The sequence below is a fragment of the Mobula birostris genome, chromosome 11 (assembly GCF_030028105.1).
Source record: "Mobula birostris isolate sMobBir1 chromosome 11, sMobBir1.hap1, whole genome shotgun sequence".
NCBI lineage: Eukaryota > Metazoa > Chordata > Chondrichthyes > Myliobatiformes > Myliobatidae > Mobula > Mobula birostris.
Genome location: NC_092380.1, coordinates 37481330 through 37507433, shown reverse-complemented (window position 1 = coordinate 37507433; position 26104 = coordinate 37481330). Strand labels below are relative to the sequence as shown.

Below are 26104 nucleotides of genomic sequence, written 5' to 3'. Positions count from 1 at the left end.
CTGTCCTGAAGCCATGTCATGTCCTTGCCTGGTTCTGGGGTCCAAGCCCGAGGCAAGACCCAGGTTCTGGGTCCTTGTCCAGTCTCGGGCTCGGAGTCGAAGCCTTGTCTCCTAGTCCATGGTTTCTAGTCCTGGTCCTGCTTTCCTGAGCCCAAGTCTGCATTCTTGTCCCTGCTCCTGGTCTGAATCCTGTCACATCCCTACTCCAGTCAAGTCCTGTTCTTTGTACTTCAGTGTCTGTGTCTTGCATTTGGGTCCATTCCCAGCACCCCATTGTGACAAAAGTTGCATTTGCAGTATTGGAGTGGCTGTGACCAATAATTGTTGCTTTCAAGCCAAAACACTTCCTTTTTTAAAAGGGTTCTGACAGGTGACACTATCCTTCCCTTTCGCTTTCTAGGCTGAAACAACCTTTCTGGGAAGGTCCAGGGAAGGAGTCTGTGAGGAGCCCTTGCAAAGAAAGGAAACATCTTGTTTACAGTCATTGTGCCTTGTGTAGATATGTCTGCACATTCTGTAAGTGGAATCCATAGAGAACACATATAGCACACACCTCTTTAAATGGGCCTTTGTCATGTGTAATTTTTGTGAATAGTTGGGTTAGAATTATAGAACATCATTGTAGATATACTCTACAGCCATTGAAGATACATCTATAACTAATGGACTCTCTTTCAAGGAATCTACAACTCATGTTCTTAGCTTTATCCATCTGCTTATCTGCCTACCTATCAACCATCCAGCCATCCACACCCACCATCCAGGCCATGCTCTCTTCTTGCTGCTGCCAACGCATTGGAGGTACAGGAGCCTTGGGTCCCACTCCACCAGGTTCAGGAACAGTATTACCCTTCAACCGTCAGGGTTCTGAACCAGTGTGGACAACTTCACTCACCTAAACACTGAACTGATTCCACAATCTATGGACTCACTTTCCAGGACTCATGTTCCCCGTATTATTTATCTAGTTATTTATTTACATTGATTCTATTGCATTTATGCCCTACTGTGAATGCCTGCAGGAAAATGAATCTCATAGTAGTATAATGGTGACATACGTGCATGTACCTTGATAATAAATTTACTTTGAACTTTTGAACTTATATTGTTGTGTCTGTTGTTGCAAACTTTTCATGATATTATTAGGCAGGGCAAAAGCTATAAAGGTGAAAATTTCATTTCAGCAAGGGAAGGGTAAAGAGTGAGCTGATTGTGGTGTGGTGTTACAGTCGACAATGGGAATGGGAAAGCCACTCTGTGCCCCGATCTGGGGTGGGGGGCACCAGTCCAATAATGTGATAGCAAAGTTCTTTGGTGTGGAGAACCTTGAATACAATAATATTGTTACACACCCATCATGGAAGGCATACGGTGCATTGGCCTTCATCAATTGTGGGATTGGGTCTAGGAGCCGAGAGGTAATGTTGCAGCTATATAGGACCCTGGTCAGACCCCACTTGGAGTACTGTGCTCAGTTCTGGTCGCCTCACTACAGGAAGGATGTGGAAACCATAGAAAGGGTGCAGAGGAGATTTACAAGGATGTTGCCCGGATTGGGGAGCATGCCTTATGAGAATAGGTTGAATGAACTTGGCCTTCTTTCCTTGGAGCAACGTAGGATGAGAGGTGACCTGATAGAGGTGTATAAGATGATGAGAGGCATTGATCATGTGGATACACAGAGGCTTTTTCCAATGGCAGAAATGGCTAGCACAAGAGGGCACAGTTTTAAGGTGTTTGGAAGTAGGTACAGAGGAAATGTTGGGGTAAGTTTTTTATGCAGAGAGTGGTGAGCTTGGTGACAGTGGTGGAGGCGGATACGATAGGTCTTTTAAGAGACTCCTGAATAGGGACATGAAGCTTAGAAAAATAGAGGGCTACAGGTAACCCTAGGTAATTTCTAAGGCAAGGACTTTGTGGGCCGAAGGGCCTGTATTGTGCTGTAGGTTTTTTCTATGTTTTCTAAATCTGGAGTGACAATCATTTAGTTCTCTTAATTATTCATGGCATGTACTCATGAGAGTTTAGAAGAATGAAGGGGTTCTCGAATATTGAACGGACAGGATGTTTTCAATAGTGAGAGTGCCAAGGACAAGAACCTCAGTGCAAAAAGCCTGTTTGCATTTACCCTATTTAAACCCCATACAATTTTGAAAACCTCTATCAAATCTTCTACATTCCAAGAAATAAAGTACTAATATATTCAATCTTTTCTTGGAACTCAGATCTTCCAGATCCCACATCTGTGTAAATTTTATCTATATTCTTTCGTCCTTATTTACTATACCCCCAGAGTCTCCCGGGGAGTGGGGGGGGTGTAGGATGAGAGACTCAACAGGACGGTCATACCGGCAAAGGCCAGGACAGGAAACACGACTACGAGGCTGACCGGAGAGGAATTCGCAGTAAGGTGTCATTGCGGAAAAGTCTGCAAAAACATCCGAAGGCTCAAGGTACACCAAAACAGGTCTAGATGTGGATCAATGGTGACCCAAGTGCAGCGCATGGACTTAGTGTCCGGTGAGATGAAGTAGAATTCCAGCCAGGAAGCACCCCACAGAGCTGAAAATCTCTCTGCACTTGAGTCGCCTCAACACCAAACAACAGACCTAATGAGTTCCTCTTCAGCTATCCCAATCCATTCGTCAAGGAAAGACAGGACCAAATGGCCTAGATCATCAGACAACATTGCCTGGATGCAGTTCATTGATGATCTAGACGGCATCCCGGAAGTTGCCTTAGTAGGTCCAGTACACAGAAAGATCGACTCACTCACAGCCATAGCGTACAATCTAGCTAAGGAACGATTTGGCCCAATGGAGCGGAGAAGCCAGCCCGAGTTACCGCGGCAACCAAATAGGAGGGAAATGGAGATTCGTCGCTTGAGGGGTGAATTAAAGGTGCTCAACAAGAGTTTTAAAACCAGCTCACCGGCCGAAAAAGAAGGTATCAAGGACTTAACCAGTATGCTGTGGGAAAAGCTGTGCAAACTCCGGAGGGTGGAACATCTGCGACAACAAAGAAGAAAGAAAGAGAAAAGGCGAGCGAAGTTTGTGAGAGATCCATTCAGCTTCACCAGGACTTTTCTCGGCCAACAAAAATCTGGTATACTATCTGGCTCGAAGCCAGAGGTAGAGGAGTTCCTGTGGGACCCACGCAGGGCTCAGGGACTATGAACTGTGAGTAGACCGGAAAAACCATCAATTGGCATAATTTACATATTACTATTTAACTATTTATGGTTTTATTACTATTTAATTATTTATGGTGCAACTGTAACGAAAACCAATTTCCCCTGAGATCAATAAAGTATGACTATGACTACGACTATAATTGAGCTGAATATGAAGGAGCCTACATGGCAGGAAATCCAGGACATCATCCGGAAAGCTAAAGCATCAGCTGCCCGAGGCCCAAGCGGCATACCTTATAAGGTGTATAAGAAATGCCCAAAACTTCTTTGGAGGCTGTGGAAGGTCATGAGAGAGATCTGGGCCAAAGGTACTGTATTCCATCAAGTTGGAAGTTGGCAGAGGAATGTTTTATTCCAAAGGAAGAGGTTTCTTCCACAATTGCCCAGTTTAGGACAACTTCTCTCCTGGATGTGGAATGTAAGATTTTCTTTTCCGTACTCGCAAGAAGACTGACTTCTTACATGACGCAGAACTGCTATATCAGCACAGCCATCCAGAAAGGCGGTATTCCAGGCTTTTCAGGGCGTCGGAACACACCTCAATGATTAGCCATTTGATCCGTGAGGCCAAGCAGAAAAAAGGTGACCTAACAGTTGTCTGATAGACCTCATGAACGCCTACGGGTCTATTCCACATGACTTCATCCTAGAAGAACTTGACCACTACTACATCCCAGTGGCTATTCGAGACATGATCACCAGCTACCGAGGAGGATTCAGACTCAAATTTACATCAGCCCATTTCACAACTAGTTTGCACGACCTCCAGAAGGAGGTTCCAACAGGGTGCACCATCTCCCCCATCCTACTTATTATGGGAATGAACCTTCCATTATCTGCAGAAGATGTAACCTGCGGCCCGATGCTGGAGTCGAGCATTGTTCAGCCAGCTCTACGGTGGTTCATGGACGATATCACAAAAACAACTGTGTCACATGTCCAAGCAAGATGGCTATTGGAAACCCTGGGTGATGTAGCCACTTGGGCGAGGATGTCCTTCAAGGCCAAGAAGTCCAGGTGCATGGTAATCGGAAAGTTACTAGCAAGTTTAGCCTCCAAGTTCAGGGTAAGGTCATCCCTTCCATCGAAGATAACCCGATAAAATGCTTGGAGAAGTGGTTTAATATGTCACTGACAGATGGGGCCAATGTCACCATTGCTGTGAAGCAGATAGATGAATGGCTGAAGAAGATCGACAAATCCGGACTTCCCAGTAAATTCAAGACCTGGTTGTACCAATATGGCCTCCTGCCCTGGCTTCTCTGGCTCTTCACACTTTATGAGTTCCCCATGACTGCGGTAGAGAGCATCGAGAGGAAAACCAACAAGCACCTGTGGAGATGGTTGGGAGTTCCCACAAGCTTCTCTTCAGTGGGCCTTTACATTCGTTCTGGGCAACTGCAGCTTCCCCTGTCATCTGTTGTGGAGGAATTCAAGGTGGCAAAATGCAGAGCCTTGCTAAGCTTGAGAGATTCCAATGACGTCTTGGTAAAGCAAGCAGACGTTACAACCAGATCTGGGTGCAAGTGGGCAGCCAACACAGCTGTGGAGGAGACAGTGTGTTCTCTGAAGCTGCGAGATATCATCGGCAACCCCTGCATCAGGCGGCAAGGCCTCGGCTCAGTTCACTTCCAGCAGTGGGGAAACGCAAGCATAAGGAACACACGAGACATGGTACAGGCAGAAGTATGGATCCGTGAGGAAGAGAAGCAGATGTCAAAGGCAATGGAACAAGGGTCCCAGGGTGCCTGGACAAAATGGGATCTGCCTAAGCACAAGATCTCATGGGCAGAGTTATGGAGACTGGAGCCCTTCTGTATTTCCTTCCTCTTGCGATCTGTGTACGACACCCTTCCTTCACCATTACATCTGTACACATGGGGGATGAGAGAGGACCCAAACTGTAAGCCCTGTGGTCAAAAGGTGACACTGGCCCATATACTGTCTGGGTGTAAAACAGCTCTAACTCAAGGACGGTATAGGTGGCACCATGATAAGGTGCTTCTGGCTCTTGCTGACACACTAGAGCGGGAGAAATGCAAGAAAAGGACGGCTGGCACAGCATTGATGCATGTGGCATGGAACTGGTGCATATTGCTGTAGATTTCCTACATCTGCAATACCTCTTGTGTCTACTTTTTAATGGCACTGTGCCTACCTGGAAATCTCTGACCTTCAGAATTCGCTATTGGTGATGCAGTTATCAAATGCCAAATATGAGAAAATCTGCAAATGCTGGAAATCCAAAGCAACACAAACAAAATGCTGGAAGAACCCATCAGGCCAGGCAGCATCTATGAGTGAACTCGGCCTTTCTCCTCGGGTCAAAGGAGATTGAGAGGTGACCTGATAGAGGTGTACAAGATCATGAAAGGCATTGATCATGTGGATAGCCGGGCTGAATTGGCTGGGAAAGGGGTCATCGTTTTAAGGTGCTTGGAAGTAGGTACAAGGGGGATGTCAGAGGTAAATTTTTCACACAGAGAGTGTGGGTGTGTCAAATGCATTGCCAGCCACAGTGGTGGACACGGTTACAATAGGGTCTTTTAAGAAACTCTTTGATAGGTACATAGAGCTTAGAAAAATAGAGGGCGCTGCGGATGGGAAGTTCTAGGCAGTTTCTAGAGTAGGTTATATGGTTGTCACAACATTGTGGGCCGAAGGGCCTGTAATGTGCTGTAGATTTCTATGTTCTATGAAAAGAGTAAACAGATGAGGTTTCGGGCTGAGACCCATCATCAGGATGGGAATGGAAGAGAGGAGACATACTAAGAAGGGAGGAATGAACACAAGGTGGCAGGTGATAGGTGAAACTGGGAGAAGGGGATTGGTGAAAGAGATAAAAGGCTGGAAAAGGGGGAATCTGATGAGAGAGGACAGAAGACCATGGAAGAAAGGGAATGGGGAGGAGCACCATAGGGAGGTGATGAACAGGAAAGGAAATAAAGATGAGAGAAGGAAACGAGATCGGGGAATTGTGATGGAGAGGGAGGTATTTCCAGAAGTTTGAGAAAACCATGTTCATGTCATCAGGTTGGAGGCTACCCAGATGGAATACAAGGTATTGCTTCTCCAACCTGAGTGTGGTCTCATCACAGCAGTGGAGGAGTCCATGGATTGGCATGTCGGAGTAGGAGTGAGAAGTAGAATTAAAATATGTGGCCACAGGGAAGTCTCACTTTTTTGTGGCAGATAGAGTGAAGGTGCTCAATGAAGCAGCCTCCCAATCAACATGATATAAAAGAGGCCATACCAGGGGTAGAGTACATGGCCCCAACGGACTTGGTGAAGTGTCACCTCACCTGGAAGGACTGAGGCCCTGAATGGTGGTGATGGAGAAGGTGTAGGGGCAGGTGTGCCACTCTTTTCACTTACAAGGATAAGTGCCAGGAGGGAAATCAGTGGGGAGGGACGAGTGGTCAAGGAAGCAATCCCTGGAGAAAGAGGAAAGTTGGGGGGGGGAAGATGCGCTTGGTGGTGGTGGCATCCTGTTGGAATTGGCAAAAGCTACAGAGAATTATGTGCTGGACACAGAGGTAGGCAGGGTAACAGCCCCTCTGCGGAAACGGCTTAAATTTCTCTTTTTAAAGATCCTTTTTACCTTTTCAGCGTGGTTGGGGTTAGGGTCTGTATCGAGGCCTTGATCTGCAAGTGGCACTCAAACTGCGATGATTTTTTTTTACGGCAGATGAGTTCCCACTGAAGCTCGCTGGCCGACCACTCTCGCACATTCTCCAGGCGCAGCTTGGAAGATGGCACCACCAGCTGCAGCCCTGTGGATGACCAATTCCAGGCCGGTGTTGAGGGCACATCAGGATTTCGCTGTGGCAGATGTATAGCCGGTTGTCTCTGTAGCTGAGTGGTCACAATCTCTTTCTCTCAATGGTGGGAGAGTTGCTGCCATTCTCCAGCCGGAGAATCTTGGAATAAAAGTAACATGGCAGACTGTAATATTGTAAAAATGGCTGTCAGTCTCCCCTTTTGCTGTGACAATAGATGATATCTCTCTGCCCCTTGTTAGTGAGAGAGAGAGAGAGTCTGTGGCCTGTCAAACTGTCGGTAAACAATAGGTTTTGTTGACTGCAGATCATGGCTTCTCTTTGTGGTGCTTTGCTGTTGCTTGGTGGGCGCTGACCTATTTTTGCTGAAACGGACAGGGGAAGGTGCGAGGTCGATGCGTTGATGCTTGTACAGGGGAGGAGGGTCGGAACTTTGGGTTCTAACATTTTACTGTTGTTCATTGTTTTGGGGTCCTTCTGTTTTTCTGTGGATGTCTGCAAAGATAAGTATTTCTGGTTGTATATTGTGTACATTCTCTGATAACGGAACAATTTGGTAGGTGAGAATAAGAGGAACTCTGTCGCTGGTATGGTGGTGGGAGGATGGGGTGAAGGCAGGGTTGATGGTGGAAGAAGGGGAGCCCCTTTCTTTGAAGAAGGAGAACAGTTCAGTGGTTCTGGAATGAAAAGCCTTCATCCTGAGAGCAGATGGAGGAACTCAGAGAAGGAAATGGTATTTTTACAAGTGACAGGCTGGTAAGAGGTACAGTCTATATACCCGTGAATCAGTGGTTTTTAAAAGGTATCAGTAGATGAGATTGTCTCTAGTGAGGGAGACAAAGAGATCGATAAAAGGAAGAGGGGTGTCAGAAATAGAGCAGGTAAATTTGAGGACAGGGTGGAAGTTAGAGGCAAAGTTGATGAAATCCATGAAATGAGCATGGGAGGCACATCAAAGTTGCTGGTGAACGCAGCAGGCCAGGCAGCATTTCTAGGAAGAGGTACAGTCGAGGTTTCAGGCCGAGACTCTTCGTCAGGACTAACTGAAGGAAGAGTTAGTAAGAGATTTGAAAGTGGGAGGGGGAGGGGGAGATCCAAAATGATAGGAGAAGACAGGAGGGGGAGGGATGGAGCCAAGAGCTGGACAGGTGATTGGCAAAGGGGATATGAGAGGAACATGGGACAGGAGGCCCAGGGAGAAAGACATGCAGGGGGAAGCCCAGAGGATGGGCAAGGGGTATAGTCAGAGGGACAGAGGGAGAAAAAGGAGAGTGAGAGAAAGAATGTGTGTATAAAAATAAATAACGGAAGGGCTACGAGGGGGAGGTGAGGCATTAGCGGAAGTTAGAGAAGTCAATGTTCATGCCATCAGCTTGGAGGCTACCCAGACGGAATATAAGGTGTTGTTCCTCCAACCTGAGTGTGGCTTCATCTTTACAGTAGAGGAGGCTGTGGATAGACATGTCAGAATGGGAATGGGATGTGGTATTAAAATGTGTGGCCACTGGGAGATCCTGCTTTCTCTGGCAGACAGAGCGTAGGTGTTCAGCACAGCAGTCTCCCAGTCTGCGTCAGGTCTTGCCAATATATAGAAGGCCACATCACCCCAGGACACAGTATATCACCCCAGCCTACTCAAAGGTGAAGTGTCGCCTCACCTGGAAGGACTGTCTGGGGCCCTGAGTGGTGGTAAGGGAGGAAGTGTAAGGGCATGTGTAGCACTTGTTCCGCTTACAAGGATAAGTGCCAGGAGGGAGATCAGTGGGGAGGGATTGGGGGAACGAATGGACAAGGGAGTCGCGTAGGGAGCGATCCCTGCGGAAAGCAGAGAGAGGTGGGGAGGGAAAGATGTGCTTAGTGGTTGGATCCAGTTGGAAGTGACGGAAGTTACAGAGAATAATATGTTGGACCTGGAGGCTGGTGGAGTGGTAGGTGAGGACCAGGGGAATCTTATTCCTGGTGGGTTGGCGGGAGGATGGAGTGAGAGCAGATGTGCGTGAAATGGGGGAGATGCATTTGAGAGCAGAGTTGATGGTGGAGGAAGGGAAGCCCCTTTCTTTAAAAAAGGAGGACATCTCCTTTGCCACATGGGGAGCACCGGACGCAGACTTCTATATATTGGCGAGACTCGACTGGGAGACCGCTTTGCTGAACACCTACGCTCTGTCCGCCAGAGAAAGCAGGATCTCCCAGTGGCCACACATTTTAATTCCACATTCCATTCCCATTCTGACATGTCTATCCACGGCCTCCTCTACTGTAAAGATGAAGCCACACTCAGGTTGGAGGAACAACACCTTATATTCCGTCTGGGTAGCCTCCAACCTCGACTTCTCTAACTTCCAGTAATGCCCCACCTCCCCCTTGTACCCCATCCGTTATTTATTTTTATACACACATTCTTTCTCTCACTCTCCTTTTTCTCCCTCTGTCCCTCTGACTATACCCCTTGCCCATCCTCTGGGCTTCCCCCCCCCCTTGTCTTTCTCCCTGGGCCTCCTGTCCCATGACCCTCTCATATCCCCTTTGCCAATCACCTGTCCAGCTCTTGGCTCTATCCCTCCCCCTCCTGTCTTCTCCTATCATTTTGGATCTCCCCCTCCCCCTCCCACTTTCAAATCTCTTACTCACTCTTCCTGCAGTTAGCCCTGACGAAGGGTCTCGGCCTGAAATGTCGACTGTACCTCTTTCTAGAGATGCTGCCTGGCCTGCTGCGTTCACCAGCAACTTTGATGTGTGTTGCTTGAATTTCCAGCATCTGCAGAATTCCTGTTGTTTTTGTTAAATGAGCATGGGTGCAGGAAGTAGCACCGACGCAGTTACCGATGTAGTGTAGGAAATGTTGGAGAGCCATGCCGGTGCAGGCTTAGAATATGGATTGCTCATGCAGCTAACGAAAAGGCAGGCATAGCTGGCACCCATGTGAGTGTCCATGGTTACACCTTTGCTTTGAATGAAGTGGGAGGAGCCAAATGAGAAATTGATGACGGTGAGGACCAGCTTCCCAGACAGAGGAGAGTGTGGTGGAGGGGAACAGGTTGGGTCTGTTGTGCAGAAAGAGGTAGAGATCTTTAAGGCCCTCCTCATGGGCGATGGAAGTGTGCAGGGACTAGACATCATTCGTGAAAATGAGATGATGGGACCAGGGAACTTATAAAAATCAAGATCATGTGAAGTGTCATGGATGTAGATAGGGACTGAACGGGGGTGGGGTGGGGTAATAAAACAGAGTCAGGTATGCAGACTCACGTGCAGTTTCAGGCAGAAACAATGGGTCTACTTGGACTAGCAGATTTGTGGATCTTAGGTAGAAGGTAGAAACAAAAGGTGCAAGGTAAAGGAACTATGAGGTTGGCGGCAGTGGATGGAAGATCCCCAGAGTTGATAAGATCAGTGATGGTGAGGATGTCAATAGGCTTGTGCTCCTTAGTGGGGTTTTGTTCAACGGTTAAGTAAGAGGAGGTGTCTGAGAGTTGCCGCCTGGCCTTAGCAAGGTAGAGATCAGTCAGCTGGACGGCTACAGCAACTCCCCGCGCCCCCCCCCCCCCGGAGAGGGAAGCGACGGAAGAAGAACTCGGCCCCATGGCGGGCGTAGGGGAACAAAGGTGAGGTCCTTACTAAGGGCAGAAGATTCTGTCTCAGAGAAGTGAATTGTGAAGACCCAGCACCGATGAGGGCTGGTAGTGTCTGAGGAAAAAGGTAGGTTCTGCCGTTCAGGGTAGGAAGAAGACGATGCTACTGCGCATGCGTAAGATTCACAGACATCCTGGAAAGTGTGCGTGCGCTCAGTGGACACCAGGCTGAGGTGGATTGACTGCAGGTAGGAGCGGGGTTCCGACCGGGACATTCATCAGCATTGCCTCCACACCACGACTGAGGCGCAATTGTTCCGAGTTCCGGACACATCGTGGCCTTGCATCCCGGGACATTACCAGTCCTTTCTCCGTTTCTCAGCCCCAAGTACCCGGGCCCTGATGAGGGAAAGCGCATGATAGACGGGTCAAAGTTCAAAGTAAATTTTATGATCAAAGTACAAATATGTCACCACATACAACCCTGAGATTCATTTTCCTGAGGGCATACTCAGCAAATCTATTGAATAGTAACTACAACAGTATCAATGAAAGTTCAAAAAGTGTGTGGAAGACAACGAACTGCAAATGCAAACATAAATAAATGGCTGTAAATAACAAGAACATGAGTGCACATGCGCCGGTCATGCATGCAGCCTGTTAGATCTGTTCTGATCAGTATTCGTACTTTTTCTTCTTACTTCTTAACTTACGTTATGTTTTGTATTTTTTTTTGCACGGTAACATGTCGAAGCTGCACCCTCTCTAACATGCTAGTAGAGAGTTTTATTTGGATTTTTAGTGTTGGAAATAGTTACATTCCGACATGTCTCATTAGTGGAACAGAAGCATGGTAGCATTGTGTATTCCAGGGACCAGCTGATTGAGCTTATGCCGGCTGGTTTAGCAAGTAGAGTGGCGGACACCCCTGCTGAAATCTGGAGGAAAACACACAGAGGATGCAGAGGGGGATCACAAAGTCAGGAAAGAGGACCGTGTCGAGACAACAGAGACTTATGGAGAAGAGGAGTTCGGTGGGTAATAAAGTGGACGAGTTCACGGCACTAGCCAGGCGTCGGAGAACATTTCGGGAGTGCAGTGTTATGTGTTTCACTGGAACAGGGCTGCAGACCATTCGGGTTGACCAGAAGTGCACTGAGAATGGTAAGCATAAAGGAGTTGGGTGCTTACTGTTCTGGTTAACAACAAATGGTGCAATCCGGGTCATATTACGATCGAGGAACGTGTTTGTAGAAAGGATATTGAACTTTTTGCTGTTGGACTTCAGCCATATTCCACCGAGATACAAAACTGGGCTGACTTGCAGCTCCTGCCGTGGAGGGTCAGACACCCTGAGCCAATAGACAATAGACAATTTCATTCATGTAGAATTAGATAGCATGCCTGCAGAGTTAGTGCTTTGTTCAGGGTGTCAGATGTGGGAGTCCTGGGAGACTTCCAGCCTCCCTGATGGCCACATCTACGCCAGGTGCACCGAGTTGCAGCTCCTCAGAGACCGTGTTAGGGATCTGCAGTTGCAGCTTGATGACCTAGTGCTTATCAGGGAAAGTGAAGAGGTGATAGACAGGAGCTACAGGGAGGTAGTCATCCCTAGGCGACAGGAGTCAGTAGTCATCCCTAGGCTACAGGAGTCAGAACACTGGGTCACTGTCAAGAGAGGGAAGGGAAATGCCCGGATAGTGGAGAGCACCCCTGTGGCTGTCCCCCTCAGCAACAAATATCTTGTTCTGGATGCTGTTGAGGGGGATGACCTGACGGGGGACGCCCACAGTGACTGGGTCTCTGGCACTGAGCCTGGCGCTGTTGTGCAGGAGAGAAGGAGGGTGAAGAGAAATGCAGTAGTCGTGGGGGATTCCATAGTCAGGGGAACAGACAGGAGATTCTGTGAGCCTGACAGGGATACCCGCATGGTGTGTTGCCTCCCAGGTGCCAGGGTACGGGATGTCTCGGATCGGGTCCTGAATATTCTAAAGGGGGAGGGTGAGCAGCCAGTTGTCTTGGTACATGTTGGTACCAATGGCATAGATAGGACAAAGGAGGAGGTCCTGAAGAGAGATTTCCAGGAGTTAGGAAGGAAGCTGAGAAGCAGGACCTCCAGGGTAGTAATCTCGGGATTGCTACCTGTGCCACATGTTAGCGAGGGCAAGAGTAGTCGGATCAGGCAGATGAATGCCTGGCTGAGAGACTGGTGTAGGGGGCAGGGCTTCAGATTCTTGGATAATTGGGATCTCTTCTGGGGGAAGTATGACCTGTTCAAAAAGGGGACCAATATCCTGGCGGGAAAGTTTAATAGAGCTGTTAGGGAGGGTTTAAACTAATTTGGCAGGGGGATGGGAACCGGAATGATAGCGCAGAGGAAGGGGAAAACAGAAATAAATCTAAGATAGTGAGCAGTAAAGATGTCAGGAAAGACAGGCAGGTGATGGGGCAAATGTGTAGCCATTGGGATGAGTTGCAGTGCAATAAAGTTGCAGTAAAATCAAAGCAAAAAGTATCAAATACTGGTCTTAAGGTGTTGTACTTAAATGCACGCAGCATAAGAAATAAGGTGGATGATTTTGTTGTACAGCTACAGATTGGCAGGTATGATATTGTGGCCATCACTGAGACCTGGCTAAAGGATGCATGTCTCTGGGAGCTGAACGTCCAAGGATACACGGTGTATCAGAAGGATAGGAAGGCAGGCAGAGGGGGAGGCGTGGCTTTATTGGTAAGAAATGATATTAAATCATTAGAAAGAGGTAATATAGGATCGGAAGGTGCAGAATCTTTATGGGTTGAGCTAAGGAATAGCAGGGATAAAAGGACCCTGATGGCAGTTATTTATAGGCCTCCAAACAGCTGCAGGGATGTGAACTACAAATTACAACTGGAAATAGAAAAGGCTTGTCAGAAGGGCAGTGTTATGATAATTGTGGGGGATTTTAACATGCGAGTAGATTGGAAAAATCAGGTCGGCACTGGATCTCAAGAGAGAGAATTTGTAGAATGTCTGCGAGATGGCTTTTTAGAACAGCTTGTTGTTGAGCCCACTAGGGGATCGGCTGACCTGGATTGGGCATTGTGTAATGAACCGGAGGTGATTGGAGAGATTGAGGTGAAGGAACCCTTAGGAGGCAGTGATCATAACATGATTCAGTTCACTGTGAAATTAGAAAAAGAGAAGCCGAAATCTGATGTGTCAGTGTTTCAGTGGAGTAAAGGAAACTACAGTGGCATGAGAGAGGAACTGGCCAAGGTTGGCTGGAAAGAGACACTGGCGGGAAAGACGGCAGAGCAGCAGTGGCTGGAGTTTATGTGAGAAATGAGGAATGTGCAAGACAGGTATATTCCAAAAAAGAAGAAAATTTTCGAGTGGAAAAAGGATGCAACCGTGGTTGACAAGAGAAGTCAAAGCCAAAGTTAAAGCTAAGGAGAGGGCATACAAGGAAGCAAAAATTAGTGGGAAGACAGAGGATTGGGAAGTCTTTAAAACCTTACAAAAGGAAACCAAGAAGGTCATTAAGAGAGAAAAGATTAACTATGAAAGGAAACTAGCAAATAATATCGAAGAGGATACTAAAAGCTTTTTCAAGTATATAAAGAGTAAAAGACAGGTGAGAGTAGATATAGGACCAATAGAAAATGATGCTGGAGAAATTGTAATGGGAGATGAGGAGATGGCAGAGGAATTGAACAAGTATCTTGCATCAGTCTTCACTGAGGAAGACAGCAGGATACCGGACACTCAAGGGTGGCAGGGAAGAGAAGTGTGCGCAGTCACAATTACGACAGAGAAAGTACTCAGGAAGCTGAATAGGCTAAAGGTCGATAAATCTCCTGGACCAGATGGAATGCACCCTCGTGTTCTGAAGGAAGTAGCTGTGGAGATTGCGGAGGCATTAGCGATGATCTTTCAAAAGTCGATAGGTTCTGGCATGGTTCCGGAGGACTGGAAGATTGCAAATGTCACTCCGCTATTTAAGAAGAGGGCAAGGAAGCAAAAAGGAAATTATAGACCTGTTAGCTTGACGTCGGTGGTTGGGCAGTTGTTGGAGTCGATTGTCAAGGATGAGGTTACAGAGTACCTGGAGGCATATGACAAGATAGGCAGAACTCAGCATGGATTCCTTAAAGGAAAATCCTGCCTGACAAACCTATTACAATTTTTTGAGGAAATTACCAGTAGGCTAGACAAGGGAGATGCAGTGGATGTTGTATATTTGGATTTTCAGAAGGCCTTTGACAAGGTGCCACACATGAGGCTGCTTAACAAGATAAGAGCCCATGGAATTACGGGAAAGTTACATACGTGGATAGAGCTTTGGCTGATTGGCAGGAAACAGAGAGTGGGAATAAAGGGATCCTATTTTGGTTGGCTGCCGGTTACCAGTGGTGTTCCACAGGGATCAGTGTTGGGGCCGCTTCTTTTTACATTGTACATCAACGATTTGGATTATGGAATAGATGGCTTTGTGGCTAAGTTTACTGATGATACAAAGATAGGTGGAGGAGCCGGTAGTGCTGAGGAAACGGAGAGTCTGCAGAGAGACTTGGAGAGATTGGAAGAATGGGCAGAGAAATGGTAAATGAAGTACAATGTTGGAAAGTGTATGGTTATGCACTTTGGCAGAAAAAATAAACGGCTAGACTATTATTTAAATGGGGAAAGAATTCAAAGTTCTAAGATGCAACGGGACTTGGGAGACCTCGTACAGGATTCCCTTAAAGTTAACCTCCAGGTTGAGTCGGTAGTGAAGAAGGCGAATGCAATGTTGGCATTTATTTCTAGAGGAATAGAGTATAGGAGCAGGAATGTGATGTTGAGACTCTATAAGGCGCTGGTGAGACCTCACTTGGAGTACTGTGGGCAGTTTTGGTCTCCTTATTTAAGAAAGGATGTGCTGACGTTGGAGAGGGTACAGAGAAGATTCACTAGAATGATTCCAGGAATGAGAGGGTTAACATATGAGGAACGTTTGTTCGTTTTTGGACTGTATTCCTTGGAGTTTAGAAGAATGAGGGGAGACCTCATAGAAACATTTTGAATGTTAAAAGGCATGGACAGAGTGGATGTGGCAAAGTTGTTTCCCATGATGGGGGAGTCTAGTACGAGAGGGCATGACTTCAGAATTGAAGGGCGCCCTTTCAGAACAGAAATGTGAAAAATTTTTTTTAGTCAGAGGGTGGTGAATCTATGGAATTTGTTGCCACGGGCAGCAGTGGAGGCCAAGTCATTGGGTGTCTTTAAGGCAGAGATTGATAGGTATCTGAGTAGCCAGGGCATCAAAGATTATGGTGAGAAGGCGGGGCAGTGGGACTAAATAGGATGAAATGGATCAGCTCATGATAAAATGGCGGAGCAGACTCGATGGGCCGAATGGCCTACTTCTGCTCCTTTGTCTTATGGTCTTATGGACAATAGAAAATAGGTGCAGAAGTAGACCTTTCGGCCCTTCAAGCCTGCACCGCCATTCTGAGATCATGGCTGATCATCTACTATCAATACCTGGTTCCTGCCTTGTCCCCATAACCCTTGAATTCCCTATCCATAAGATACTATCTAGCTCCTTCTTGAAAACATCCAGAGAATTGGCCTCTACTGCCTTCTGAGGCAACGCGTTCCACACCTCCACAACTCTCTGGGAGAAGAAGTTCCTCTTCAACTCTGTCCTAAATGACCTACCCCTTATTCTTAAACCATGCCCTCTGGTACTGGACTCTCCCGGCATCTGGAACATATTTCCTGCCTCTATCTTGTCCAATCCCTTAATAATCTTGTATGTCTCAATCAGATCCCCCCTCAATCTCCTTAATTCCAGCATGTACAAGCCCAGTCTCTCTAACCTCTCTGCGTAAGACAGTCCAGACATCCCAGGAATTAACCTAGTGAACCTATGCTGCACCTCCTCCACAGCCAGGATGTCCTTCCTTAACCCTGGAGACCAAAACTGCACACAATACTCCAGGTGTGGTCTCACCAGGGCCCTGTACAAATGCAAAAACATTTCCTTGCTCTTGTACTCAATTCCCTTTGTAATTAAGACCAACATTCCAGGACCTGGCCCTGGACTTATTTTCCATCTGGCATAGTTTGTATTTTGTTGTTTGATTGTTTGTGGTTTTTGTATTGCTATATTTATGCTCTATTCTTGGTTGGTGCGGCTGTATCGAAACTCAATCTCCCTCGGGATCAATAAAGTATATCTATCTATCTAACTATCTATCTATAACAAGAGTCTTTTAAGTGAGATAATTGGTTGTGGGATCGTCTAAGTAGATGAGTGTAGTTATCCCACATTCTCTGGCTAAAGAAATTCCTCCTCATCTCCATTCTAAAAGGACTCCTCTATTGTGAGGCTGTGTCCTCTGGCCTTAGACTCTCCCACCATCCTTTCCACATCCACTCTATCAAGGCTTTTTGCCATTTGATAGGTTTCAATTAGGTCACCATTCATTCTTCTGAATTCCAGAGAATACCGGCCCAGAGCAATCAAACACACATCATATGACAAGCCTTTTAATCCTGGAATCATTTTCATGAACCTCCTTTGAACAACCTCCAGTTTCAGCACATAGGGACCCAAAACTGCATACAGTACTTCAAGTAAGGCTTTACCAGTACTTTATAAAGTCTCAACATTATATCCTTTCTTTTATATTCTAGGAGACGTAACGTAAAGATTTTTAGTCTTCATGGATGTGAAGGATGTAAGAAATAAAGTAAATTCAATTAAATTACTCCTCTTGAAATGAACACTAACATTGCATTTAGTGCTTTCCTCACTACAGACTCAACCTGTAAGTTAACCTTTAGGGAATCCTACAAAAAGACTCCCAAATTCCTTTGAGCCTCAGAATTTTGTATTTTTTCTCCATTTAAAAAAATAGTCAACCTTTTCATTTCTTCCTCCAAAGTACATGACCATGCATTTCCCAACACTATATTCCAGCTACCACTTCTTTGCCCATTCTCCTAATCTGACCGTCTTTCAGGAGCCTCCCTCCTCCGCTCCTCCTATCTTCTTATCTGTTTGCAGCAAAACCATTAAATCCATTATCCAAATCATTGACATATAACGTAAAAAGAATTGGTCCCAACACAGACATCTGTAGAATACCTCTAGTCACCAGCAGCCAACCAGAAAACGCCCCCTTTATTCCCACTCTTTGCCTCCTGCCAATCAGCCACTGCTTTACCTATGCTGGAATCTTTCCTGTATTACCTTGGACTCATGCAGCCTCATCTATGGCACCATGTCAAAGGCCTTCTGAAAATCTAAGTACACAACAGCAATCAATTCTCCTTTGTTTACCCTGCTTGCTATTTCTTCAAATAATTCTAACAGGGTTGTCAAGCAAGATTTTCCCTTGAGGAAACCTTGCTGACTCTGGCCTGTTTTATCACTTGTCTCCAAGTACTCTGAAACTACATCCTGAACAATTAACTCCAACATCTTCCCAACCACTGAGGTCAGACTAACTGGCCTACAATTTCCTTTCTTCTGCCTCCCTCCCTTCTTGAAGAATGGAGTGTTATTTGCAATTTTCCAGTCTTCCAGTCTAGTGTAAAATACTTAATCAGTTCATCTGCTATTTCCTTTTCCCCCATTACTACTCTCCAGCATCATTTTCCAGTGGTCTGATATCTACTCTTGCCTCCCTTTTACAGTTTATATATCCGATGAAAATTTTGGTATCCTGTCTAATATTATTGGCTGGCTTATTTCCTCTTCCATCTTTACCTTCTCAATGATGTTTTAGTTGTCTTATGTTGGAATGTAAAAGCTTGCCAATCCACTAACTTCTCACCAATTTTTCTACAAGTGCCTCCCCTTAGAATCCTGCAACAGCCTGATTTTCCAATCTACCTGCATATTGAAATCCCCCATGATGATTGTAACATTGCCCTTTTGGCATCCATTTTGTATCTCCCATTGTACCTTGGAGATCACATCCTTACTACTGTTTGAGGGTCTGTATACTGCTCGCATCATGGCCTTTTTACCCTTGCAGATCTTTAGCTCTATCCACAATGATTCAACCCTTACTGACCCTATGTCACCTCCTTCTAATGATTTAATTTCATTTTTTACCAACAGAGCCACGCCACCCCCTCTGCCTTCCTGCTTGTCCTTTTGATACAATGAGTATCCTGGGACATTAAGCTCCCAACTATAATCTTCTTTCAGCCATGATTCAGTAATGCCTACGAGATCATACGTGCTAATCTGTAACTGCGCTACAAGTTTATCGGCCTTATTCTGTATACCCACACACATTCAAATATAACACCTTCAGTCCTCTTTTACCTTTTTGGATTTTGTCAGCCTTTGATGGTGCAACTCATCCTGTTGACTGCAGTTTTGCCCCATCATCAGCCTCTCCTTGCTAGGAGTCTCACTACACATTGCCTCTGTTTGCAACCCAACTACCTCATCTTCAGCACTATCATTCCGGTTCCCATTCCCCCACCAAATTAGTTTAAATCCCCCCAAACAATTCCAGCACACTTTCTCACAAGGATATTGATGTCTTTAGCAGCCATCGATCCCAGGGGATCATGGGTTTGCACCTATGGCGGACTGTGTCCTCTCTAGGGTACAAACCTGGGTGGGAAGATTTGAAGAACTGGCTATTGCCCATGCAATGGGTTCCCCCTCTCCATGTCACTGATGTAGTCCAAGGGAAGGGCAAGCGCCGATACAGCTTGGTACCAGTGTTGTCGCAGAGGTTGCCAGAGTGAAATTGTAAACAACATCAAACTGCCTCAGGGAGCCCGGATCCAAATTTCTTCCTCGGGGTTTACTCATGAAGCCTTTCCCATGGGTGGGTATGGCCACAAGGCACCTGAGGTTGAAAATCGGAGTTTTCCTTCTAGGTGGGCTGCCATCCAAGGCTGACAAGCCCCACCTGCCCGAAGCAACTGGGTTTGAGGCACCAGTGATCTGCCCTGCCTTCTCTTGTCAGTAGAAACAGTTCCGCCGGGCCCAGTAGCTAAGCCACACGTGAAGGCCAAAAGTTGGACTTGGTTGTCAGGGGCTGTTAGAGTCACACGCCATTTGGAGCATTTTATAGGTAGTGGAAGCTTATCCCCACTACCACCCCTGGTTATGACAACCTTAGGAACTGGTTCAGATGTAACCTAACCCTTTTGTACAGGTCATACATTCCCCAGAAGAGATCTCAATGATCCATAAATCTGAACCCCTGCCCCCGCACCAGTTCCTTAGCCACACATTCACCTGCCAAATCATCCTTTTCTTACCCTCACTGACACGTGGCACAGACAGCAATCTGGAGAATTCGGCTTTATTGTCAAATGCACTTCAGGAAAAACTTGTCCACCTGCTAAGTCATTCACTAACAAAAGAGAAACATCATTCATGGGTAAACTGGGTTGTAGTCCTGCTTTAACAAGCCCTGTAACTAACCCTGACCTTAAATTTACTCTATGTAAATGTACTAGCATAAGGGCACTCCCAACTCCTCTTATATAATTTACCTCACTAATGTCAGATTCATCACTAAACTTTAGAACACTATCTAACATTAGTGATTGAGAAGCTCCAGTATCTCTTAGTATTCTTATTTGTACAGGATTGGATCCCTCTTTCAAGGATACAAATTCTTCGGTTATAAAATGTTCATATCCACTCCTAACTTGGTCAGACTTTGACAAAACTTCATTGGTATTTATCAAACTCTGTGGATTTACAGGTGTTTCAATATGCTGCACACAAGCATCTGGGAATGCTTCCTTCTTTCTTTTTCAATCCAAAACAGTTAGCTATTACATGTCCAGGTTTCTTACAATAATTACAAATAAGACCAAAATGTCTTTCCTTCACATGTCTCCCTTCATCCTTACCTTTCCCACTAACTTCAGATTTAATTTCTGGTTTACCTTGACTCTCCATGCTATTTTTCCTTTTAATAGTCCTACCTGGAGAAAACTTATTCTTATTAATTAAAGCACACTCATCAGCTAACTTAGCATACTCCTGCAATGTAGCAGTATCCCTTTCATTTAAGTATGTCCTCACTTTAACAGGAATGCTCCTTTTAAATTCCTCCAGTAAAATCAACTTTTTTAGTTTATTATACTCCCGATTCACATTTTTTGAGGAAACCCATCTCTCAAAACACACAGATTTCTTGTAGGCAAATTCCACCTAAGTTTTTTCCATAGATTTCTTCAAATTTCTGAATCTTTCTCTATAAGCTTCCGGAACCAATTCGTATGCTTTCAATATATGCTGTTTCACAATATCATAATCCAGTGCTTGCTCAGCATTTAAAGCTGTATAAACTTGTTGTGCCTTGCCTTTAACTGCACTTTGCAACACCACTGGCCATTGCTCTTTCGGCCACTCTAAACTCAGAGCAACAGTTTCGAAATGCTGGAAATGTTTGTCCACTTCTGCTTCATTAAATGGAGGAGCCAAAATAAACTCTCAACTAGCAACAACCTATTTCCTAGAACCAGAGGACTGATTTCTCCATCTCCAGCTCAAATTCCCTCTTTTTATCTGCTTCTCTTTGGGCCATTTCCGCTTTGGGAGGGGGAACATTGACTCAGACCATGAGAGGCCTGCGCCGGGCATTTTTCTGCCTTACAAGGCGCAGATTGGAAGTCTGTGTGGGGCGTCACTCCTCGCACAGACTAGAGCAATGTGTGATTAAGTGCCTTGCTCAAAGGCACAAACACGCTGCCATAGCTGAGGCTCGAACTAGCGGCCTTGAGGTAACTAGACAAACGCCTTAACCACTTGGCCACTTGCCCAATGTTTCCACTTTAAATCGTTCAAACTTTATCTGTTCAAGATGTAACTGCATTCCAGTGTACTCATTGGAAACCTCCATAACCCCTCATCATCAAATTTCCCAAACTTATATAATACTCCGCGATTTTTCTCTGAAACCATAGAAACCATAGAAACTACAGCACAGAAACAGGCCTTTTGGCCCTTCTTGGCGTGCCGAACCGTTTTCTGCCTGGTCCCACTGACCTGCACACGGACCATATCCCTCCATACACCTCCCATCCATGTATCTGTCCAATTTATTCTTAAATGTTAAAAAACAACCCACATTTACCACCTTATCTGGCAGCTCATTCCATACTCCCACCACTCTCTGTGTGAAGAAGCCCCCGCTAATGTTCCCTTTAAACATTTCCCCCCTCACCCTTAACCCATGTCCTCTGGTTTTTTTCTCCCCTTGCCTCAGTGGAAAAAGCCTGCTTGCATTCACTCTATCTATACCCATCATAATTTTATATACCTCTATCAAATCTCCCCTCATTCTTCTACGCTCCAGGGAATAAAGTCCTAACCTATTCAACCTTCCTCTGTAACTGAGTTTCTCAAGTCCTGGCAACATCCTTGTAAACTTTCTCTGCACTCTTTCAACCTTATTTATATCCTTCCTGTAATTTGGTGACCAAAACTGAACACAATACTCCAGATTCGGCCTCACCAATGCCTTATACAACCTCATCATAACATTCCAGCTCTTATACTCAATACTTTGATTAATAAAGGCCAATGTACCAAAAGCTCTCTTTACGACCCTATCTACTTGTGATGCCACTTTTAAGGAATTTTGTATCTGTATTCCCAGATCCCTCTGGTCTACTGCACTCCTCAGTGCCTTACCATTAACCCTATATGTTCTACCTTGGTTTGTCCTTCCAACATGCAATACCTCACACTTCTCTGTATTAAACTCCATCTGCCATTTTTCAGCCCATTTTTCCAGCTGGTCCAAGTCCCTCTGCAGGCTCTGAAAACCTTCCTCACTGTCTACTACACCTCCAATCTTTGTGTCATCAGCAAATTTGCTGATCCAATTTACCACATTATCATCCAGATCACTGATATACATGACAAATAACAATGGACCCAGCACTGATCCCTGTGGCACACCACTAGTCACAGGCCTCCACTCAGAGAAGCAATTCTCTACCACCACTCTTTGGCTTCTTCCATTGAGCCAATGTCTAATCCAATTTACCACCTGTCCGTGTATAGCTAACGACTGAATTTTCCAAACTAACCTCCCATGCGGGACCTTGTCAAAGGCCTTACTGAAATCCATGTAGGCAATATCCACTGCCTTCCCTTCATCCACTTTCCTGGTAACCTCCTCGAAAAACTCCAGTAGATTGGTCAAACATGAACTACCACGCACAAAGCCATGTTGACTCTCCCTAATAAGTCCCTGTCTATCCAAATGCTTGCAGATTCTGTCTCTTAGTACACCCTCCAATAACTTACCTACTACTGACGTTAAACTCACCGGCCTATAATTTCCCGGATTACTTTTTGATCCTTTTTTAAACAACGGAACAACATGAGCCACTCTCCAATCCTCCGGCACCTCACCCATAGACAGCGACATTTTAAATATTTCTGCCAGGGCCCCCGCAATTTCAACACTAGTCTCCTTCAAGGTCCGAGGGAACACTCTGTCAGGTCCCGGGGATTTATCCACTTTAATTTTCCTCAAGACAGCAAGCACCTCCTCCTTTTCAATCCGTACAGTTTCCATGATCTCACTACTTGATTTCCTCAATTTCATAGACTTCATGCCAGTTTCCTTAGTAAATACAGACGCAAAAAATCTATTTAAGATCTCCCCCATTTCCTTTGGTTCCGCACATAGCCGACCACTCTGATCTTCAGGAGGACCAATTTTATCCCTTACAATCCTTTTGCTCTTAATGTGCCTGTAAAAGCTCTTTGGATTATCCTTCACTTTGACTGCCAAGGCAACCTCATGTCTTCTTTTAGCCCTCCTGATTACTTTCTTAAGTATTTTCTTGCACTTCTTATACTCCTCAAGCACCTGATTTACTCCCTGTTTCCTATACATTTCATACGACTCCCTCTTCTTTATCAGAGTTGCAATATCCCTTGAGAACCAAGGTTCCTTATTCCTATTCAATTTGCCTTTAATCCTGACAGGAACATACAAACTCTGCACTCTCAAAATTTCCCCTTTGAAGGCTTCCCACCTACCAATCACATCTTTGCCAGAGTACAACCTGTCCCAATCCATGCTTTTTAGATCCTTTCTCATTTCTTCAAATTTGGCCGCCTTCCAGTTGAGAACCTCAACCCTAGGACCAGATCTATCCTTGTCCATGATCAAATTGAAACTAATGGTGTTATGATCACTGGATCCAAAGTGCTCCTCTACACAGACTTCCGTCACTTGTCCTAACTCGTTTCTTAACAGGAGATCCAATATTGCATCCCTTCTAGTTGGTCCCTCTATATATTGATTTAGAAAACTTTCCTGAACACATTTTACAAACTCTAAACCATCTAGACCCCTAACAGTATGAGAGTCCTAATCAATGTATGGAAAATTAAAATCCCCTACCACCACAACTTTGTTTCCTGCAGTTGTCTGCTACCTCTCTGCAGATTTGCTCTTCCAAGTCTCGTTGACTATTGGGTGGTCTGTAATACAATCCCACTAATGTGGCCATACCTTTCCTGTTTCTCAGCTCCACCCATAAGGACTCAGTAGACAAGCCCTCTAATCTGTCCTGCCTGAGCACTGCTGTAATATTTTCCCTAACAAGCAATGCTACTCCCCCACCTTTCATTCCTCTACCTCGATCACATCTGAAACATTGGAACCCTGGAATATTAAGCTGCCAGTCCTGCCCCTCCTGTAGCCAAGTTTCACTAATTGCTATAACGTCATAATTCCACGTGTCAATCCACGCCCTCAACTCATCTGCCTTCCCCGCAATACTCCTAGCATTGAAATATATACACCTCAGAAGAATTTTACCACCACTCACAACCTTTCTATCAGCAGATTTGCTTGAACTTTTAACATCATTTATTTTCACCCCAGCCACACTGTCAGCTCTGGCACTCTGGTTCCCATCCCCCTGCAAATCTAGTTTAAAGCCTCCCCAATAGCATTAACAAACCTCCCTGAAAGGATATTGCTGGTGAACGCAGTAAGCCAGGCAGCATCTCTAGGAAGAGGCGCAGTCGACGTTTCAGGCCGAGACCCTTCGTTAGGACTAACTGAAGGAAGAGTGAGTAAGGGATTTGAAAGTTGGAGGGGAGGGGGAGATCCAAAATGATAGGAGAAGACAGGAGGGGGAGGGATGGAGCCAAGAGCTGGACAGGTGATAGGCAAAAGGGATACGAGAGGATCATGGGACAGGAGGTCCGGGAACAAAGACAGGGGGGGTGGAACCAGAGGATGGGCAAGGGGTATATTCAGAGGGACAGAGGGAGAAAAAGGAGAGTGAGAGAAAGAATGTGTGTATAAAAATAAGTAACAGATGGGGTACGAGGGGGAGGTGGGGCATTACTGGAAGTTAGAGAAGTCAATGTTCATGCCATCAGGTTGGAGGCTACCCAGACGGAATATAAGGTGTTGTTCCTCCAATCTGAGTGTGGCTCCCACTTCAGAATGTCATGCAAGCGATCAGAGACATCCTTGACCCTGGCACCCGGGAGGCAACAAACCATCCTGGATACTCTGTCACGACCACAGAACCTCCTATCTGCACCTCTAACTATCGAATCCCCTATCACTACCGCTCTCCTCTTTTTCCACCCTCCCTTCTGCACTGCAGAGCCAGACCCAGTGCCAGAGATCAGGCTACTGCAGCTTGTCCCAGGTAAGACATCCCCCCCCAACAGTATCCAATGCGAATTACGGGCTTCACCCATTGCCTTTTGTAAATCTTTATACAGATGAGAAACAGCAAAGAATTTGTGTACAGGGATCTGAAACACAACAACACATCAGTTATAATGTCTCTGTCTATATATTTAAGGAGTGACCTGTTATTTCCTTTGTAACACCGATATTTATGTTGTTGATCCTAGGAGTTGAAGATGTATCTCAGTGAAATCCAACATTTGTTGATCTATTCTGTCTGGGGGAAGCGATTCATTCTGTCATCCAAGTTGATGATACGACAGAAATTTCACAGCAGTGAGAGGCCATTCACTTGCTCTGTCTGTTGAAAGGGATTCACTCACTCATCCAATCCGCAGAGAAACCAGTGAGTTGTTCAATTGTTCCATGTGTGGGAAGAAATTCACTCAGTAATCTGATCTGCTGACACGAGCGAGCTCTCTGAACCATGTCTACGCCCACCTGGACAAGCCAGCTATCACTGTGAGGGTCATGTTTTTTGACTTCTCCAGTGCGTTCAACACCATCCGCCCTGCTCTGCAGGGGGAGAAGCTGACAGCAATGCAGGTGGATTCTTTCCTGGTGTCATGGATTCTTGATTACCTGACTGGAAGTAGGTGTGCTTGCAACACTGTGTGCCGACAGAGTGATCAGCAGCACTGGGGCTCCACAGGAGACTGTCTTGTCTCCCTTTCTCTTCACCATTTACACCTCGGACTTCAACTACTGCGCAGAGTCTTGTCATCTTCAGAAGTTTTCTGATGACTCTGCCATAGTTGGATGCATCAGCAAGGGAGATGAGGCTGAGTACAGGGCTACGGTAGGAAACTTTGTCACATGGTGTGAGCAGAATTATCTGCAGCTTAATGTGAAAA

General features: G+C 45.7%; 1 pseudogene; it reads left to right on the top strand.

Annotated features, from left to right (window-relative positions):
• LOC140204660 (uncharacterized) overlaps nucleotides 1-26104 on the top strand; it is an 83971-nt pseudogene that overhangs the window by 39231 nt on the left and 18636 nt on the right.